This window comes from Tamandua tetradactyla, chromosome 5 (assembly GCF_023851605.1).
Source record: "Tamandua tetradactyla isolate mTamTet1 chromosome 5, mTamTet1.pri, whole genome shotgun sequence".
In the NCBI taxonomy this organism is placed as follows: domain Eukaryota; kingdom Metazoa; phylum Chordata; class Mammalia; order Pilosa; family Myrmecophagidae; genus Tamandua; species Tamandua tetradactyla.
Window position 1 is genome coordinate 64,080,828 of NC_135331.1, and position 10,166 is coordinate 64,090,993.

Here is a 10,166-nt window from a genome sequence, read left to right on the forward strand (position 1 = left end):
ATTCAGCTGTAATCTTGGATGGAACCCTGGAGCAGAAAATGACATTAAGAAACAACTAAAGGACAGGGGGTAATGTCATCAACATGATGATATAAACAGCTACTGAAAATCTCTCCTCAGAGATTCAGTGTTAAAAAAGGACAACTCTGGATTGCTCAGAAATCAGGAGAAGGATATGGATTGGAGCAGGATCCTACATATTATCCCAAATTGAAGGATTAAAATAACATTAGAGGGCTTCCGGAGAAGATGGCGGCTTAGTAAGACACGCGGATCTTAGTTTCTCCTCCAGGACAGCTACTAGGGGAGTAGAAATGATACAGAACAGCTCCCAAAGCCAAGACAGAGATAAAAAAAGACAGCGTACCCCATCCTGGAACGGCTGGCTGGCTGAGAGAACCCGCTCTGGTGAGATCGCCGAGGGGCGCGGGCTTCACCGGGCGGGGCGGCAAGCAGTCGGAGTCACTCCCTTCCCCTTCCCGGGCCGGCTGGGAAAATTGGACAGGCGGTCCCCTCAAACAGCGGCAGCTGGCACCCACACCACGTGCGGCCCCCCAGACCAACGGAGAGAATTGGATAGGAAATCCCCAGGCCAGGGAGAACGGCGACGGGGGGGGCCCCTTCCAAACCCGTGACTCCCCGGGAACGTGCACTCTACCGGGCGGGCCACTGCGGCTGGCGCCCTCCCGCCACTGGGCCGACCAGGAAATTTGGATGGGCGCTTTCCCGGGCTGCGGCGGCCAGCAACCCTCCCCGCATTCGGACCCCAGGCCGGCTGGCACTCTTCCAAGCCGCTTTGGCTAGCGAACCTCCCGGACGGCGAGAGTTTTCCAAAGTTAAAGGACCCACAGCACCTTTTACCGGTGGGACCCGCAGACAAACGTGTGCCACGAGCGCCAGCTACTGGGCAGGATAAGAAAAACAGAACCCAGAGATTTCACAGAAAAATCTTACAACGTTGTTGGGTCCGACACACAGGGAAATCTGACTAAATGCCCAGACGCCAGCAGCAGAAGATGACTGTCCACGCTCAGAAGCTTGAGAATATGGCCCAGTCAAAGAAACAAACCAATAGTTCAAATGAGATACAAGAGCTGAGACAACTAATGCTGAATATATGAACAGAAATGGAAAACCTCTTCAAAAACGAAATCGATTAATTGAGGTAGGACATGAAAAGGACATGGGCTGAACATAAAGAAGAAATAGAAAAACTGAAAAAACAAATCACAGAACTTATGGAAGTGAAGGATAAAGTAGAAAAGATGGAAAAAACAATGGATACCTACAATGATAGATTTAAAGAAACAGAAGATAGAATTAGTGATTTGGAGGATGGAACATATGAATTCCAAAAAGAAACAGAAAATATCAGGAAAAGAATGGAAAAATTTGAACAGGGTATCAGGGAACTCAAGGACAATATGAACCGCACAAATATACATGTTGTGGGTGTCCCAGAAGGAGAAGAGAAGGGAAAAGGAGGAGAAAAACTAATGGAAGAAATTATCACTGAAAATTTCCCAACTCTTATGAAAGACCTAAAATTAGAGATCCAAGAAGTGCAGCGAACCCCAAAGAGATTAGACCCAAATAGGCGTTCTCCAAGACACTTACTAGTTAGAATGTCAGAGGTCAAAGAGAAAGAGAGGATCTTGAAAGCAGCAAGAGAAAAACAATCCATCACATACAAGGGAAACCCAATAAGACTATGTGTAGATTTCTCAGCAGAAACCATGGAAGCTAGAAGACAGTGGGATGATATATTTAAATTACTAAAAGAGAAAAATTGACAACCAAGACTCCTATATCCAGCAAAATTATCCTTCAAAAATGAGGGAGAAATTAAAACATTCTGAGACAAAAAGTTACTGAGAGAATTTGTGACCAAGAGACCAGCTCTGCAAGAAATACTAAAGGGAGCACTAGAGTCAGATACAAAAAGACAGAAGAGAGAGGTATGGAGAAGAGTGTAGAAAGAAGGAAAATCAGATATGATATATATAATACAAAAGGCAAAATGTTAGAGGAAAATATTATCCAAACAGTAATAACACTAAATGTCAATGGACTGAATTCCCCAATCAAAAGACATAGATTGGCGGAATGGATTAAAAAACAAGATCCTTCTATATGCTGTCTACAGGAAACACATCTTAGACCCAAAGATAAACATAGGTTGAAAGTGAAAGGTTGGGAAAAGATATTTCATGCAAATAACAACCAGAAAATAGCAGGAGTGGCTACACTAATATCCAACAAATTAGACTTCAAATGTAAAACAGTTAAAAGAGACAAAGAAGGACACTATATACTAATAAAAGGAACAATTAAACAAGAAGACATAACAATCATAAATATTTATGCACCGAACCAGAATGCCCCAAAATACGTGAGGAATACACTGCAAACACTGAAAAGGGAAATAGACTCATATACCATAATAGTTGGAGACTTCAATTCACCACTCTCATCAATGGACAGAACATCTAGACAGAGGATCAATAAAGAAATAGAGAATCTGAATATTACTATAAATGAGATAGACTTAACAGACATTTATAGGACATTACATCCCACAACAGCAGGATACACCTTTTTCTCAAGTGCTCATGGATCATTCTCAAAGACAGACCATATGCTGGGTCACAAAGCAAGTCTTAACAAATTTAAAAAGATTGAAATCATACACAACACTTTCTCGGATCATAAAGGAAGAAGTTGGAAATCAATAATAGGCGGAGTGCCAGAAAATTCACAAATACGTGGAGGCTCAACAACACACTCCTAAACCACGACTGGGTCAAAGAAGAAATTGCTAGAGAAATTAGCAAATACCTCGAGGCGAATGAAAATGAAAACACAACATATCAAAACTTATGGGACGCAGCAAAGGCAGTGCTAAGAGGGAAATTTATTGCCCTAAATGCCTATATCAGAAAAGAAGAAAAGGCAAAAATGCAAGAATTAACTATCCATTTGGAAGAACTGGGGAAAGAACAGCAAACTAATCCCAAAGCAAGCAAAAGGAAAGAAATAACAAAGATTAGAGCAGAAATAAATGAAATTGAAAACATGAAAACAATAGAGAAAAATCAATAAGGCCAGAAGTTGGTTCTATGAGAAAATCAATAAGATTGAAGGGCCCTTAGCAAGATTGACAAAAAGAAGAAGAGAGAGGATGCAAATAAATAAGATCAGAAATGGAAGAGGAGACATAACTACTGACCTCACAGAAATAAAGGAGGTAATAACAGGATACTATGAACAACTTTATGCTAATAAATACAACAATTTAGAGGAAATGGACGGGTTCCTGGAAAGACATGAACAACCAACTTTGACTCAAAAAGACATAGATGACCTCAACAAACCAATCACAAGTAAAGAAATTGAATCAGTCATTCAAAAGCTTCCTAAAAAGAAAAGTCCAGGACCAGACGGCTTCACATGTGAATTCTATCAAACATTCCAGAAAGAATTAGTACCAACTCTCCTCAAACTCTTCAAAAAAATCGAAGCAGAGGGAAAACTACCTAATTCATTCTATGAAGCCAACATCACCCTCATACCAAAGCCAGGCAAAGATATTACAGAAAAAGAAAACTACAGGCCAATTTCTCTAATGAATATAGATGCAAAAATCCTCAACAAAATTCTAGCAAATCGTATCCAACAACACATTAAAAGAATTATACATCATGACCAAGTAGGATTCATCCCAGGTATGCAAGGATGGTTCAACATAAGAAAATCAATTAATGTAATACACCATATCAACAAATCAAAGCAGAAAAATCACATGATCATCTCAATTGATGCAGAGAAGGCATTTGACAAGATTCAACATCCTTTCCTGTTGAAAACACTTCAAAGGATAGGAATACAAGGGAACTTCCTTAAAATGATAGAGGGAATATATGAAAAACCCACAGCTAATATCATCCTCAATGGGGAAAAATTGAAAACTTTCCCCCTAAGATCAGGAACAAGACAAGGATGTCCACTATCACCACTATTATTCAACATTGTGTTGGAGGTTCTAGCCAGAGCAATTAGACAAGAAAAAGAAATACAAGGCATCAAAATTGGAAAGGAAGAAGTAAAACTATCACTGTTTGCAGACGATATGATACTATACGTCGAAAACCCGGAAAAATCCACAAAAAAACTACTAGAGCTAATAAATGAGTACAGCAAAGCAGCATGTTACAAGATCAACATTCAAAAATCTGTAGCTTTTCTATACACTAGCAATGAACAAGCAGAGGGGGAAATCAAGAAACAAATCCCATTTACAATTGCAACTAAAAGAATAAAATACCTAGGAATAAATTTAACCAAAGAGAGAAAAAACCTATATAAAGAAAACTATAAAAAACTTCTAAAAGAAATCACAGAAGACCTAAATAGATGGAAGGGCATACCATGTTCATGGATTGGAAGACTAAATATAGTTAAGATGTAAATCCTACCTAAATTGATCTACAGATTCAATGCAATACCAATCAAAATCCCAACAACTTATTTTTCAGAAATAGAAAAACCAATAAGCAAATTTATCTGGAAGGGCAGGGTGCCCCGAATGGCTAAAAACATCTTGAGGAAAAAAAACAAAGCTGGAGGTCTTGCACTGCCTGACTTGAAGGCATATTATGAAGCCACAGTGGTCAAAACAGCATGGTATTGGCATAAAGATAGATATATCGACCAATGGAATCAAATAGAGTGCTCAGATATAGACCCTCTCATCTATGGACATTTGATCTTTGATAAGGCAGTCAAGCCAACTCACCTGGGACAGAACAGTCTCTTCAACAAATGGTGCCTAGAGAACTGGATATCCATATGCAAAAGAATGAAAGAAGACCCATATCTCACACCCTACAAAAAAGTTAATTCAAAATGGATCAAAGATCTAAACATTAGGTCTAAGACCATAAAACAGTTAGAGGAAAATGTAGGGAGATATCTTATGAAACTTAAAATTGGAGGCGGTTTTATGGACCTTAAACCTAAAGCAAGAGCACTGAAGAAGGAAATAAATAAATGGGAACTCCTCAAAATTAAACACTTTTGTGCATCAAAGAACTTCATCAAGAAAGTAGAAAGGCAGCCTACACAATGGGAATCAATATTTGGAAACGACATATCAGATAAAGGTCTAGTATCCAGAATTTATAATGAGATTGTTCAACTCAACAACAAAAAGACAGCCAACCCAATTACGAAATGGGAAAAAGACTTGAATAGACACCTCTCAGAGGAGGAAATACAAATGGCCAAAAGGCACATGAAGAGATGCTCAATGTCCCTGGCCATTAGAGAAATGCAAATCAAAACCACAATGTGATATCATCTCACACCCACCAGAATGGCCATTATCAACAAAACAGAAAATGACAAGTGCTGGAGAGGATGCAGTGAAAGAGGCACACTTATCCACTGTTGGTGGGAATGTCAAATGGTGCAACCACTGTGGAAGCCAGTTTGGCGGTTCCTCAAAAAGCTGAATATAGAATTGCCATACCACCCAGCTGGGAATCTACTCAAAGGAATTAAGGGCAAAAACTCAAACGGACATTTGCACACCAATGTTTATAGCAGCGTTATTTACAATTGCAAAGGGATGGAAACAGCCAAAATGTCCATCAACAGACAAGTGGCTAAACAAACTGTGGTATATACATACAATGGAATATTATGCAGCTTTAAGGCAGGATAAACTTATGAAGCATGTAATAACATGGATGGACCTAGAGAACATTATGCTGAGTGAGTCTAGCCAAAAACTAAAAGACAAATACTGTATGGTCCCAATGATGTGAATCGACACTCGAGAATAAACTTGGAATATGTCATTGGTAACAGAGTTCAGCAGGAGTTAGAAACAGGGTAAGATGATGGGTAATTGGAGGTGATGGGATACAGACTGTGCAATAGGACTAGATACAAAAACTCAAAAATGGACAGCACAATAATACCTAATTGTAAAGTAATCATGTTAAAACACTGAATGAAGCTGCATCCGAGCTATAGGTTTTTGTTTTATTTTGTTTTGTTTTGTTTTGTTCTTACTATTATTACTTTTATTCTTTTTCTCTATATTAGCATTCTATATCTTTTTTGGTTATATTGCTAGTTCTTCTAAACTGATGCAAGTGTACTAAGAAACGATGATCATGCATCTATGTGATGATGTTAAGAATTACTGATTGCATATGTAGAATGGTATGATTTCTAAAAAAAAAAAAAATGGACAGCACAATAATGTAATTATGTTAAAACACTGAATGAAGCTGCATCTGAGCTATAGTTTTTTTTCTTATATATTTTTGTATTTTTTATTTTTATTTATTTTTTCTCTATATTATCATTTTATTTCTTTTTCTGTTGTCTTGCTATTTCTTTTTCTAAATTGATGCATATGTACTAAGAAATGATGATCATACATCTATGTGATGATATTAAGAATTACTGATTGCATATGTAGAATGGAATGATTTTTAAATGTTGTGTCAGTTAATTTTTTTTAATTAATTAAAAAAAATAATAATAACAACATTAGATAGGAAATGTCCATTCCAGAACAGCTGGCCCTCTCTTCTCCCCATCACTCAGTCTCATAGTATTGGATGGGCGGAGAAACCTTAACAGAGATCCGTCCCAATGGGAACACAGAATATGTGTTCTCTCACAGCAGTGAGAGAAATCCTCACTTTTTGGAGACATGGGGACAGGGGAGAGCATTTCAAAGCCCAAGTCACTGAGAGATAGAATCTGAGAAAATGTGGACAGAAGTTGTGTTTCCAGTCCAATGTCTGAAATCATTCCCCACACCCCTGTGAAAAATAACAGCAAGAGACCTGATCCCTGCCTGAGGAAAGACTAAAGACTGGGACAGCTGGGGATGTACTCTGCCACAGATAAAATGGGGCACAAAGACCCATCTTGAGTCAGATTTTGGCTGGCAAAGAAAGGGAACAAGAATCTGCAGTTTCAGGCAGACCTGGAGAGATGCAACCAGTACTGTGGGGACAATTAAGTTATCAAACAGTGCTATCTGCCGGGCAGAACAGAAAATGCAGAAGAATTGAAAGGTTTTTTCAGAGACTACCCAGAAAATTATTTCAGGCTGATTGGAGCAGGTCTAGATTCCCTACTTGGGAACCAGCCCCTCTTTTGTCTGAGAAATATGGAAGAACCAACTGTAAAAGTATTGTCCTAGAATAAACACAGGTGTTGCAGAATGATGAAAAACAGAGCACCACTGGAAGACAGCAGACTTGTTTTATCCACAGAGACATTGCTATGATGCCCAGTGCCCGCTGCAATCCCTCAGGCAGGCTGTTGTAGGTGCCTGATTTGGGGAGAAAACTGGGGAGCAGAATAAATTGGACAACTTTCCAGTGAGAGAAATGAACTAATGGTGAACAAATCCAGCCAACCAGAAAACACTAGGAAAAATAGGTAAAATCACCTCTAGAATAAACTAGGCAAGATAATCAAGACTTATACCATGAAGAATGAAGATATAGCCTAACTAAAGGAACAAACTAACACCTCAACTGAGATGAAGGAATTGAAAATGGATTGATCAATGATGTTGAAACACATCTTGTTAATTCAATGAGTTGAAGGAAAATATGGGAAAAGATATGAAGGATATAAAAAAGACATAGGGTATCCATATAGAAAAACTAGAAAGCTTGAGAAAACAAGTAGCAGAACTTATAGGAATTAAAGGTACAGCAGAAGAGATGTAAAACCAAATAGAGACATACCACAGAAGATTTGAAGAAGCAAAAGATAGCATTAGTGAATAAGAAAGCAGGACATCAAAATTCTTCACAAAAAAAAAGATAGGGAAAAAAATGGAAAAAAAAATTGAACAGGGTCTCAGGGAACTGAATGACAATATGAAGCACATGAATATACATGTTATGGGTGTCCCAGAAGGAGAAGAGAAGGAAAAAGGAGGCAGAAAGAATAATGGGGTGAATAATCAGTGAAAATTTCCCAACTTTTATGAAAAATACAGAATAACAGGTCCAAGAAACACTGTGAACCCCAAACAGAATGGATCCAAATAGACCTACAACAAGACACTTAGGAATCAGATTGTCAAATGTCAAAGATAAAAAGAAAATTCTGAATATAGGAAGAGGAAAGTGATCACTCATAAAGGAATCTCAATAAGATGAAGTGTGGATCTCTCTGCAGAAACAATGGAGATGATAAGGCAGTGGGATGGCATATTTAAGACACTGAAAGAGAAAAGTGCCAACTAAGCAGTCTATATCCAGAAAACCTGCCCATCTAAAATGAGGGAGAGTTTAAAATATTTACAGATAAACAGACACTGAGAGAGTGCATGAATAAGATACCTGCTCTACAAGAAATACTAAAGGGAACACTATAGGCAGATAGGAAAAGATAAGAAAGAAAAGTTTAAAGAACAATTTAGAAATGAAAATTAGTGGGAAAGGTAATAACAGGGTTGAAAGAGATAAAAAATAAGATTCAACAAATAAAATATAAAAGAAAAAAGAGTTGAAGAAAGTATAACCTCTGTGGTAATACCATTAAATGTTAATGGATTAAATCCCCAATCAAAAGACATAGATTTGCAGAATGGATTAAAAAAAACAGGATCCATCTATATGCTGCCCACAAGAGACTCACTTAGGACCCAAGGATAGGGCAGCAGCAGCAAGCTGGAGCCCAGGATCCTGTGTGCACATATAGAGAAGCAGCAGCACCAACATGGTGGCAGGAGACATCCCCATGCCTACTAGCGACACAGAGCAGCACTCAATTCTTGTGGCTTCCATCACCCATTCAGCTCCCTGCCCCAGGAGAAGAGACTGGCTTGTGAGGTTATGTGGCCCGAGTTGCGAGTATGAGAAGCTCAGGTTGGCAGCAATGACGGTATTGATATCAGTGGTAATGACAGCCTCGGCAGGTGGAAAAGATGAAAGGCAGCCGGATCGAGCTGGGAGATGTGACACCACACAATATTTAAAAGTTAAAGAGATTAAACCAAGTCATCTTTCCAGTCAGCTACAATGACAAGTTCTACAAAAATGGGCTGGAGGTTGGAGATCTAGCAAAACTTGCCGAGTTTAATGATATTGCAGTAGGTGCAGCATGCTGTAGCATGGATCAGTCACAGAATCAGAAGAAACTTCACATCACGACACTAGGATGTCTGGGACCTTACCAAAGACTAGGAATAGTAACTAAAGTATTAAATCATGTCAAACATCTGGAAAAAGACGGCACTTTTTTTAAACTTTTTTTTTTTTGCATGGGCAGGCACTGGGAATCAAACCCAGGTCTCTGGCATAGCAGGGGAGAACTCTGCCACTGCGCCACCATGGCCCACCCTGGACTGCACATCTATCTATATGTCTAGATCAGCAGTGACTCAGCAATTGACTTCTACAGGAAGTTTGGCTTTGAGATCATTGAGACAAAGAACTATTAGAAGAGGACAGAACCTGCAGATGCTCATGTACTGCAGAAAAACCTCAAAGTCCCTTCTGGCCAGAATGCACTTGTGCAAAAAACAGACAACTGAACAAATGTGAACTTTCTTTGACTTGCCTGTCGCCAAATAAAAGAGTGGCCCATAGATCTTTCCCTCCTTATATTTGTTTCTCTTTCTTTCTTCTATCTTTCCTTCCTTTTTTCTAAAAGTTTTAGTACTTTCAAGGGCTTAGTCATGCTTGGATTGTTTTAGTTTTCTGACATTTTTGAGGTGGTTTCATTGAAGGAAGTAGAGAGTAGAAGAATGTTTAGTTTCACTGTTAACATATATGGTGCCAAAGATTGGGGTGTCAAATAATTTCAAAATGTATAGCTCATTTTTTAAATGTCCTGCTTTCACATTGAAGGGCAGAACCAACAAAATATCATATATTCAGAAGACGAAAAGAAGCAGCAGCCTTATCTGGTTCTCTAATTCATGAACAAGTTAGTGTGTTTGTGGTACTTTGGGTTTTTAAAGACCATGGGATACTAACCCTAAACATTACCTTCACTCCATCTTTAGTCCTTTTGAGCACTGTTTTAGGAGCTGGACCATTATTATCCTTGTAAGAAATACTTAAGCTTTTGTCATTGTTTTTTTTAAGCAGTTTTTCTTGCAGGTGGTTAAGGTA

At 38.6% G+C, this 10,166-nt stretch overlaps 1 pseudogene; it reads left to right on the forward strand.

Moving 5' to 3' along the window:
* The first annotated feature begins 8,974 nt into the window (after positions 1 to 8,974).
* LOC143682475 (N-alpha-acetyltransferase 50-like) lies at positions 8,975 to 9,583 on the forward strand (annotated as a pseudogene).
* The last annotated feature ends 583 nt before the right edge of the window (positions 9,584 to 10,166 follow it).